General features: G+C 50.4%; 1 pseudogene; it reads left to right on the top strand.

The window, feature by feature from the left end:
- Positions 1 to 1,172, top strand: part of LOC147616215 (25S ribosomal RNA) — a 1,885-nt pseudogene extending 713 nt beyond the window's left edge.
- The last annotated feature ends 7,900 nt before the right edge of the window (positions 1,173 to 9,072 follow it).

The raw sequence follows: 9,072 nt of genomic DNA, 5'->3' as shown, positions 1-9,072 counted from the left end.
GTGGGATCCCCCTTGCGGGGTGCACCATCGATGAGACCGATCGTGATCTTCTGTGAAAGGTTTGAGTGGGAGCGTACCTATTGGGACCCGAAAGATGGTGAACTATGCCTGAGCAGGGCGAAGCCAGAGGAAACTCTGGTGGAGGCTCGTAATGATACTGACGTATCGTTCGTCAGACTTGGGTATAGGGACGAAAGACTAATCGAACCATCTAGTAGCTGGTTCCCTCCGAAGTTTCCCTCAGGATAGCTGGAGCTCGTTGCAGTTTTATCGAGTAAAAGAGGCATCGGATGGGGGTGAAACACCCTCGACCTATTCTCAAACTTTAAATAGGTAAGCAGTCGGGTTGCTCTGTTGAACCCTGGTGCGGAATGGGAGCTCCAAGTGGGCCATTTTTGGTAAGCACAACTGGCGATGTGGGATGAACCAAAAGCCGGGTTACAGTGCCGAACTGCACACTAACCTAGATCCCACAAAGGGTGTTGATTGATTAAGATAGCAGGACGGTGGTCTCATGGAAGTCGAAATCCGCTAAGGAGTGTGTAACAACTCACGTGCCGAATCAACTAGCCCCGAAAATGGATGGCGCTGAAGCGTGCGACCTATACCCGACCACCATCGGGGCGAGTGCGAGGCCTTGATGAGTAGGAGGGCGTGGAGGTCGTGGCGTAGCTCCGAGCGCGAGCCCGAGTGAAACGGCCCCCGTTGCAAATCTTGGTGGTAGTAGCAAATATTCAAATGGGAACTTTGAAGACCAAAGTGGAGAAAGGTTCCATGTGAATAGCAATTGGGTTAGTCGATCCTAAGAGATGGATTAGTCGATCCTAAGAGATGGGGTAGTCCTGTGTCAAGGGTGCACTGCGCGCCGCGCATCGAAAGGGAATCGGGTTAATATTCCCAAATCGGGACATGGCGGTGGACGGCAACGTGACCAAATCTGGAGATGCCGGTGGGGGCCTCGAGAAGAGTTCTCTTTTCTTTGTAATAGCCCGCCCACCCTGAAATCGGATCACTCGGAGATAGGGTCTAGCACGGCTGGTAAAGCACCACTCGTCTCGTGGTGTCCGGTGCGCCCCCGCGGCGGCCTGTGAAAATCTAGAGGAGAAAATGCCGATCACGCCCGGTCATACTCATAAACCACATCAGGTCTCCAAGGTGAATAGCCTCTGGTCAATAGAACAATTGAAGTAAGGGAAGTCGGCAAAACGGATCTGTAACTTCAGGAAAAGGATTGGCTCTGAGGGCTGGGTCTAGGGGTCTGCGATCTGACCTAGGAGGCTGTCGAGGGTTTGCCCGAGCTACCCCAGCGACGAGGGCGGGCCTATGCATGCCCACTGGGCAACGGGCACAGAACGTCGCCCCTTTTGCGGGGCGGCCCTCCCTTCCTAGGCAGCCGTCTCAGAACTGGTACGGACAAGGGGAATCCAACTGTTGAATTAAAACAAAGCATTGCAATGGTCCCCATGGATGTTGACGAAATGTGATTTCTGCCCGGTGCTCTGAATGTCAAAGTGAAGAAATTCAACCAACCGCGGGTAAACGGCGGGAGTAACTATGACTCTCTTAAGGTAGCCAAATGCCTCGTCATCTAATTAGTGATGCACATGAATGGATTAACGAGATTCCCACTGTCCCTATCTACTATCTAGCGAAACCATAGCCAAGGGAACAGGCTTGGAAAAAATCAACGGGGAAAGAAGACCCTATTGAGCTTTTGTAGATTGACTCTAGTCTGACTTTGTGAAATGACTTGAGAGGTGTAGAATAAGTGGGAGCCTTTGGCGCAAGTGAAATACCACTACTTTTAATGTTATTTTACTTACTCCGTGAGGTAAAACGTGAGTTCCTCATTGCCGTTGACTCCGCGTGAGCCGCAGGGAACGTTGGCCGGTCCCATTGTTTCTAGTGCCGTTTGGCATGTCAGCAAGGTGAAGTAAACCCGTTGGGGTCCCGTGGGGACCGGGCCATCACATTTGGTATCAGATCACGAATTCACTTGGTTGAGCAACCCGTTGGGGTCCCGTGGGGACCGGGCCATCACACTTGGTATCAGATCACGAATTCGCTTGGTTGAGCAAGCGTCCCATGCCAAAAAGGTGCGACGTGGTTCGTGAACAAATTCTTCAAGAAGCCGGCTACCGAAAGTAGCGAAGCCCCATTGTCCGAAGCAGAAGTGCGGCGGATTGAGGAGGAGGAAGCCCTCTCAATCGAAATCCGATGGTGGGTCAATCTTGCCGAACACCAAGAAAGGCGTGGTGAACGGCTAGGGCCCTCGACGGTGAGGAACATGGATGATGAAGGGGACTACCGGGGTAGTTCCGAGGTGCAAGCTCAAATGACACAGCAAGACGAGTGCTTAGGCCGTCTGAAGGACATGTTGACCACCTCGATGGAGCGGTTGCCGCTAGCACCCGAGAGGAGAGACGGCAGGTCCTCCCCTGACTCCGAAAGGGAGTTCACCCAACCTAGCCACCGCCAGCGTCAAACCTCAACCCCCCGAAAAATACTCGAGATAGAGGGACTCTCTAATTCTGTGCAGAAGTGTGTCCGTGAAGTGGAAGAGTACTTGGAAATGAATCAAGTGGCAGATCAGCATTGGATAAAGATTGCATCCCGTTTTCTCATGGGGGACGTGTTCAGCTGGCTCCTAGCCGCGGAGAAACGCGGTGAGGGGAGCGGTTGGAGGTCATGGGATAAATTCAAAAAGGACATCACAGAATACTCTGTTCCCCCGAAATGAAGTTTTAAAGATAAGGGATGAATGGAGGAATCTGTCTCTCAAGGGGATAGGAAGCTGTCTGAGTACATAAGCAAGTATCGGCAAATTATACTTCAAATCACCAAGATGACTTCAGTGGATAGATTGCATGGATTCTTGTTTGGGCTAAAGGATTGGGCCCGAAGAGAAGTAGAGAAGCAGAATCCAAGGGACTATGAAGAGGCCATGGTTATGGCTGAAAGACTGGTAGATGCAGACAGTCGTTGTTTGTAGGGTGAATGCCCGAGCAAACACAGTGGCAGTTAACAATGCCAATGCACCTAAGGTGCAAGGGAAGCAAGAGAATGCAACCCAGGACACGAAGAATGAATCATCAGGAACACAGTCAATGGGAAATCAAGGTGGAGGTTACGCAAACCCTCGTAGAGGTGGTTATGCCAGTCAAGCAACAATTGGCGGAGTAACAATCAATCCACGGCACAAAACATGAATAACAATGGCTATCAAATACCCCTCACCTAGAGGTATTGTCACTAGTGCAGTGGGGATCACTATGACAATGAATGCCCAAAACGACCTGCCCAATCTAGGGTAAACATAGTGGATGCCCAGGATTCAGTATAGATGGCAGCGATTACGACGGAGGGTATCATCATCACCATGAGGGAGTACGGATCACAAAGATTGATGAACCGGAGTGCTCCCAACCAAGAGGCAGTGCACCAAATACGCCTCGTGTGGGGGCTGTGCAGGTAGCTCCGAGATGTATGGCTGCATAACTGCAAACCATTCCACATTTGTATATTCAAGCAGAAATGAACGGAGTAAAGCAGAACATGATGGTGGACACGGGAGCAACGCATAATTTCATGACCCCCAAATGTGCTAAGAGGTTGGGGGTGCGGTTAACTCGTACGGCCACAGCCGTGGAGGTGTCTTTTTCTCAAGGCACTAATTCCAATGTGCTCATGGCGTACTCCGTGCTGGTTCAAGCGGGCGCATGGAGGGCCAAGCTGGACTTCCTTATGGTTCCGATGGATGCCTTTGAAGCCAAGCTGGACTTCCTTGTGGTTCCGATGGATGCCTTTGAAGCCATTATGGGACTCTCATGGATGGACAAGTACATGTTGGCCCTGTTGGGCAAAGGGGTCAATAACCTCCTACTAGACATGCAAGGGACTGGGGTGTTGGTGCCGTGCTTAAGGACCGCCCCTCTCGGCTCGGCTAAGAAGGCCCCACAAAAGACAAAGGAGACAGCAAGGCAGTGGCCCCTGGTTAGAAGGGCCCCACTCAGACAAGTGCCAAGGGAAACAACATGGCAATGTGGCCTAGTGACAGAAGGGCCCCAATCAGTCAGGCAGACCCTGCAATCAGTGACGACAAAGGGAAAAAGGTGATCCTAGAGAACAGCAAGCCAGTAAACGCCACCATGCAAACGCCACCATGCAAAGCCAAGGTGATCCTAGTCGAACATGCAGGGTTTGGGCGTGCTGGGCAGTAAACTAGGAAATGCAACAGAACAGAGTCAAGATGGGCAGAAACAGAAGTTGTCGTGGGACAACATGACGCCAGATTGGTATTGGTATAGTGCCAAGCAAGTAGAACGGGACATGAGGCATGGAGCCCAATCACACCTATGCATCATGCGGGTGGACATTGACGAGGGCAGAAGCCAAGTGGTGATTGGGGAACCAAAGATTAAAGGGGTCCTCGATCAGTTCAAAGACATCTTGCCGGACCAGTTGTTGCTGCCATGATTACCACCGCAACGGTCAGTGGATCACAAAATTGAGTTGGTCTCGGGGCACACCTCGCCGGCAAAGGCACCGTACAAAATGGATGCCACCAAATTGAAAGAACTCAAGAAACAATTAGGTGAACTCATGCAACAAGGGTTGATCAGACCAACCAAATCTCCATATGGGGCACCTGTGCTCTTTGTGACTAAAAAGGATGGCACAGCCAGGCTTTGTACAGATTACCGTGCACTTAACAAAGTAACCATCAAGAACTAATACCCCATTCCTGTGATGGACGATTTGATGGATAGACTAGCTGGGGCTCAATACTTCACACGTATCAATCTTCGATCAGGTTACCATCAAATTCGAATCGCCAAAGGGGACGTCCAGAAGCCAACATTCAGGACAAGGTATGGTAGCTATGCATGGCTCATGTTGCCGTATGGCCTCGCAAACGCTCTGGCCACCTTTTTTACCCTAATGAATGATGCCTTCAAAGACTACCTCAATGAGTTTATCATTATATACATCGATGATCTCTTGATATACAGTAAAACCCTGGTAGAGCATAAGGAACACCTAACCAAAGTACTACAAAGACTCAGACAATGCAAGCTTTATGCCAAACTGGAAAAGTGTGAGTTTGAAGTATCAGAGGTGGAGTTTCTGGGACTTGTTGTCAATAACAAAGGAATCACGGTAGACCCATGCAAGGTGGAAGCCATGGTCAAATGGCCAATACCTAAGAATGTTAGGGAAGTCCGGGAGTTTGTAGGCTTCACACAGTTCTGCTGCCAACATATCCGTGACTTCTCTAAATTTATAACCCCTTTGACAGATATCACCAAGGGCAGAAGGACTTTTTGCTGGACAGTGTGAGTTTGAAGTATCAGAGGTGAAGTTTCTGGGATTTGTTTTCAATAACAAAGGAATCATGGTAGACCCATGCAAGGTGGAAGCCATGGTCAAATGGCCAATATCTAAGAATGTTAGGGAAGTCCGGGAGTTTGTAGGCTTCACACAGTTCTGCTGCAAACATATCCGTGACTTCTCCAAAATTATAACCCCTTTGACAGATATCACCAAGGGCAGAAGGGCTTTTTGCTGGACAAAATTATAACCCCTTTGACAGATATCACCAAGGACAGAAAAGGAAAACACTGCATTTGAAAAAATAAAAGTAGCCATGTGTTGCACTCCCGTCTTGAAGCTACCCGAGTTCAACAAGGAATTCGAGATCCATACCGATGCTTCGGATGGAGCTCTCGACGAAGTGCTCATGCAGGACGGTCATCTCATCGCCTATGAATCTAAGAAGTTCTTAGATGTTCAACAGCGGTGGCTACTCATCATGAGAAAGAGATGTATGCCGTTGTCCATTGCCTGGAGAAATGGCGCCACTATGTGCAAGACAAGCACACCAATGTCTTCACCGACAACATCTCCCTCAAGTACTTTCAAACCCAACCCAAGTTGTCACACCCAAGCAAGCTAGATGGTAAGATCTCCTCGCAGAGTTTGACATAGACATAATGCACAAACCCGGCAAACAGAAAGTAATGCCTGATGCATTGAGCCGTATGCTAGAAATTAATGCAGTTAGTGCAATGGACAGTGGGGTCCTAGATGAAATTAGAACAGCCATTAAGCAAGATGCTGCAGTTCAAAAGATGTTTAACGATCTGCACAAAGGGAAGTCAGTTTGCAGGGTTATATGATTTTAAGGATTTACTATTCTATGCCCATGGGAAAATCTACGTGCCAGATGTGCCTAGCTTGAAAGCTAGATTGTTGTGGGAAGCCCATGATTGCAAATTGGCAGGCCATGGCGGCCAGAAACGGTCGTTTGAGAAATTGAGTAGATTCTTCTATTGGCCTAAAATGTAGGATGACATGGTCGAATATGTAAGATCATGCCCCACGTGCCAATTGGTGAAGGCGCAACGGGTGAAACCGACAGGTTTGTTGCAAACGATGCCAATACCGTCTCGATCATGGGACGTGGTAAGCATGGATTTCATAGTTGAGTTGCCCGAATCACATGGGTAAACTGCCATCTTTGTTGTGGTCGACTATTTTTCAAAACAGGCTCATTTCATTCCCGCCAAGCCGCCCCTCACTGTGTATCAAACGGCGAAACTATTCTTCAAACATGTTTTCAAGTACCATGGGTTACGGACGGCCATAGTGTCCGATCGGGATGGAAGGTTCATGAGCTCAATGTGGAGAGAGCTCTTCAAGTTACTTGTGACACCCAGCTTTGATTCTCATCTGCTTACCACCCGTAGACGGATGGACAAACAGAGTAGATCAACCAAGGAATCGAAGATTACATTCGCAGTTATGTCAAAGACTAGGCAGATTACCTGGAGATTTTAGAATTCCACTATAATAGCTCCATACATAATGCTACTGGGTTCTCACCTTTTGAACTCGCAACGGGAAAAGAGGTGATAACCCCCTTGGCAATCACCACTAGAGCTATTCATGCAGAGGATCATGATGTAGAACAGCTTTTGAGACAATGGCAATCACGCATGCAGATAGCTAGGCAAAATCTAGTACAACGTAAACAAAAGTATGCCAATCGCCATAGAAGACAAGATGAATTCCACCCGGGGGACTTGGTTTTGGTAAGCGCCCAAAACATCGCGTTGCCAAATAACCTCACCCCGAAATTCAACCACCGGTATTATGGCCCTTACTGTGTCCTCCAGAGTTACAATGGAGTCACTTACACGTTAGAGTTACCAGAAACTGTCAGAATACACAATGCATTTCACATCAGTTTACTTAAGAGGTTCTATGTCGATGAGAGATTCAACCACCATGTGCCACTCGTCGACAACAACTCCAACCCCTTTGAACCAGAGATCATTCTAAAGGCAAGGGTGCACCGCAATCAATCAGAGTTTTATGTCAAGTGGAAAGGGCGCCCTATGATAGATTGTGTTTGGATGCCTGAGGCAGAGTTGTTAGATGCTCACAAACAGCTGGTCATGCAGTTTTACAAGTCCCCTGAAACATTGCAAGATGATGCCAGTAGCATGTAATGCCTTACCCATTGAGGGTCATGTATTGCCTTACTGTACATTGTGTACATAGCCTTTTTGAAGCTTGAAAGGGGCTTCAAGCTCTTTAAAGGAGGGGTGTATGTGGTGGCCCTCCTGTTTGGGATTCCTATCCGGGCCACCTTGGTGCTTTGGTGGTGTGCTTGACCGCCCCGCAATTGTTGCCTCTATGTGGATGACCAAGCAATCATCTAAGCAACCAAGACACTCAAGCAACCTTCAAGCGCTCAACTCTCTCCCTCCAAGTCACCGTTGGGGCTCCCCCACACCATGACGGCCGTGACTTGCGTCCCTCTCTCAAGCGACCCTCTTTCTTGTAATTATTCTCTTGGTTAATAGCAATCACGACTCGTCTGTGAGTCTTTTCTTCAAGCAATCTTCTCTCTCTCATTCTTAGCAAGCAAAACGTGAGTTCACCATTGCAGTTGGCTCCGCGTGAGCCGCGGGGAACATTGGCCGGTCCCATCGTTTCTGGTGCCATTTGGCACGTCGGCAAGGTGAAGTGAGCCCCATTGGGGTCCCGTGGGGACCGGGCCATCACATGACTCTATATGGGTGGTGGTGCTCGCTTGAGACGTGAACAGGACGGACCACGGAGCGAGGAAAGGGTGAGGTGAGGCGTTTGGTCCCCGCACCCCCCTTGAAGACATGGGATGTTTCTCCCCCCTTCGGCGAGCGTCAACCCACCTTCCATTGAACGACTTGGCTTGCCTTCGGCTGCATGGGTCTCACGGGACTCGGCGTGCCGGGGTGGCCGTTGGTGCCTAGTACGCAATGAGAGGCGGAGAGTCGTGTCTCGAGCCGGTGAGTTCCCGTTCGAGACGCGATGCGATCAAGGTAAACGGTGGCATCGCCCGTTGTGCGTAAGTGTGCGGCTTGTACCAATACAGAAGGTCATGAAATCGGTGTGCCAAGACGAGAAACGGACAATGGCCGACTCGACGGGATGATCTCCCGGCGGGGCGGCTCGTCGCCCTCGACGAGGCCATGATCGGGGTGAGACGTTGGGACCGCTTCAGTCGTCGCCTCCGCCCCTCACCTCGACTCGGTCTCGGAATCTTCCATGCAAGACCACATGGACAGCGTTTGAAGCGTCGTCACCCCCAAGCTCGTCGGGCCGGTGGCGTCACGCTCGCGAGAAGGAGCCGCTTCCCATGCCCCGACCCACCTCTCTCCCCTTGTTCGTTTTTACATCAACGAAGGGGGCCGCGTCTACGTCGTGCTTTCGTGCAGCGTCTCTCGCTTTGTGCCGTTCTATCGGAGCGTTGGTGGCCGAGGTGCCTCCGTGCAGCGCCGCGCACCTCTGCACGAGCCGTTGCATCGCGCGCGCCCCCGCACGTTGGCCTGCAACCGGTGCTCGACCATCTTGCACATGTGTGAAGTCGTACCGTTGCCCGTAATAACTGGTGCGTCCCTCCTCCCCCACCGATCCCTTTTTGTTCGAGTGCCTGAGAAGGAGCGTTCTACCCCGTGGTGGTCGTGCCGAGTGTGCGGAGTCGGAGCACACGGCCTTCGTGCTGCTTGTGTGACCGAGGATAGC

The sequence above is a fragment of the Cibotium barometz genome, chromosome 38 (assembly GCF_041138505.1).
Source record: "Cibotium barometz isolate CiBa-2024 chromosome 38, ASM4113850v1, whole genome shotgun sequence".
Classification (NCBI taxonomy): Eukaryota; Viridiplantae; Streptophyta; class Polypodiopsida; order Cyatheales; family Cibotiaceae; genus Cibotium; species Cibotium barometz.
This window is presented reverse-complemented; position numbering and strand designations above follow the sequence as displayed.